Source organism: Suncus etruscus, chromosome 9, assembly GCF_024139225.1.
Source record: "Suncus etruscus isolate mSunEtr1 chromosome 9, mSunEtr1.pri.cur, whole genome shotgun sequence".
NCBI lineage: Eukaryota > Metazoa > Chordata > Mammalia > Eulipotyphla > Soricidae > Suncus > Suncus etruscus.
Window position 1 is genome coordinate 69509453 of NC_064856.1, and position 2288 is coordinate 69511740.

Here is a 2288-nt window from a genome sequence, read left to right on the forward strand (position 1 = left end):
AATACCAACCTCCCCATACAACCAAACCTTGAATATGAAGGCCTCCATGCTGTGCTTTTCTTTTCCTAGGCTTTCTGATATCCCCTTGTATCTTTCCATTCTAGTCAATTCCCCCTTTGAGACTATGTCCCAGTCCCCAGACTTGACGACTTTGGGGGAAACCAGTAGTTATGTATTCTCTACCCTTATGACTCACTCAACTCTAAATTGATATGGAGATTCTGACGAGATAGTACAAGGTGAATGCATTTGCAGAGCATATGTCTGTGCTGGCCAAGACCCTCACTGAAATCCCCACCAGGGCCAGGAGTGATGTCTTAAATAGCCAGTAGTAGTCCCTGGGTACCACCATGCATGACCCAAAAATACAAAAACCAAATAGAAAGTAATATAACATTATGTTGATATGGAGGAGCATGTCTTCAAGTTGAAAACCTCTTCCCCCAACTTTAAATTCTATTAGAGTGATTTTGCAAGCAGTAAGTCGTCTGCCTTGTCTGCACTAGCCTAAGATGGACCATGGATCCACCTGGAATGCGATATGGTCCCCCCAGCCAGGATCGATTTCTGAGTGCTTAGCCAGGTGTAACAACTGAGCATCACTGGGTGAGGTCCAAAGACCAAAAAATTGTATTACAATGCAATAGTCATTAAAATAGCATGTTATTGTAATAGAGACAGACTCTCAGATCAATCAAATATACAAGTTTCTACGTAATGTTATCCAGACATTCAATCAATTAATCTTTGATAAAAGGCAAAAATTGCAAAATGGATCAAGGAAAGCCTCTTTAACAAATGGTGTTGAGACATCTGGTTAGCCACATGTTAAAAATACCTCAAATACCCATCTAACACCATGCACAAATGTCAACTAAACATAGGTTATAGACCTTGATATCAGAACCCAAATCATAAGGTATATAGAATAAAACATAGGCAAAACACTTTATGACATGAGACTAAAGGCATCTTCAAGGAGGAAACACCACACTCCAAACAAGTGGAAGCAGAGATAAGCAAATGGGACTACATTAAATTAAGAAATATTTGATCTCAAAGGAAACTGACTAGGACTCAAATTCCACCCCTGGAATGGAAGAAACTATTCACCCAATACCTGTCAGATAAAGACGATCTACGATATACAAGGGACTAACAGAAAGTAACAAGAAAAATTCTAACCACATCATAAAATGGGAAGAAGAAATGAACAAACATTTCCTCAAAGCTGAAATGCAGAGGAACAAAATGCACATAAAAATGTACCACATTATTAATCATCAGGGAGCCAGAACTAGGCAAAGAGAATGAAGATGGCAACTCTGATGATCTGAAAACGGCCAACCACCTAGGTAATCTCTCAGATATAGAGTTTGATAAGAAATAAGGAGGATGTTCACAGAACTCAGAGAACGTATGGAATAGATCACTAATAAGAATCAAGAGAATATGAAGATAGAAATCAGAAAACTCCAAACTGAAATATCAGGTTCAATTACAGGTCTGAACTACTCAGTAGACAAATTGAAGGACTCAATGGAAAAGCTCCCTGAAAGGGTAACAGCAGGGAGGATAGAATTAGTGAGCTGGAAGATGTGATGCATAACAACTCCATACAGCAGAAGAGATTGGGGAAAAGCCTTAAAGCAAATGATCAGACAATGGAAAAATTACTCAAAGAATGAACAGATAAAAATAGAACTCTTTTATATGCTCAAAAGAAACAAGGTACGAATCATTGGAGTCCTAGAGACCCAGGAAAAAGATCTCCAGGTAGAAATAATGGTCAAGAACATCATTGAAGAGAAAATACCAGAGCTAAAGAATACATGCGATCAAATCCTCTATGCTCAAAGAATACCAACTTAAAGAGACCCCAGGAAAAACACCCAGAGATGCATCCTAGTCACAATGAAGAATCCCAGAGAAAGAGACAGAATACTGAAAGCAGCAGGGTCAAAAAAGGAAATTACAATGAAGGGAGCATCCATGAAATTTACAGCAGACCTATCACAAGAAACACTCAAGGCCAGAAGACAGTGGTGGGACACAGTGACAAAACTCAATGAAATAAATGCTTCTCCTATAATACTGTACCCAGCCAGACTCACTTTCAGGTTTGAAGGAATTATACATGCCTGCACAGATAAACAACAGCTTAGAAACTTTACAGGCTAAAAAAACAGTCTTAAAAGAAAAACTTCAAGACCTAATTTAAGACAAGACTGACCATCAGACACACCAAACTTCGATATATGGATGGCACTATATCCCATGATAATTCT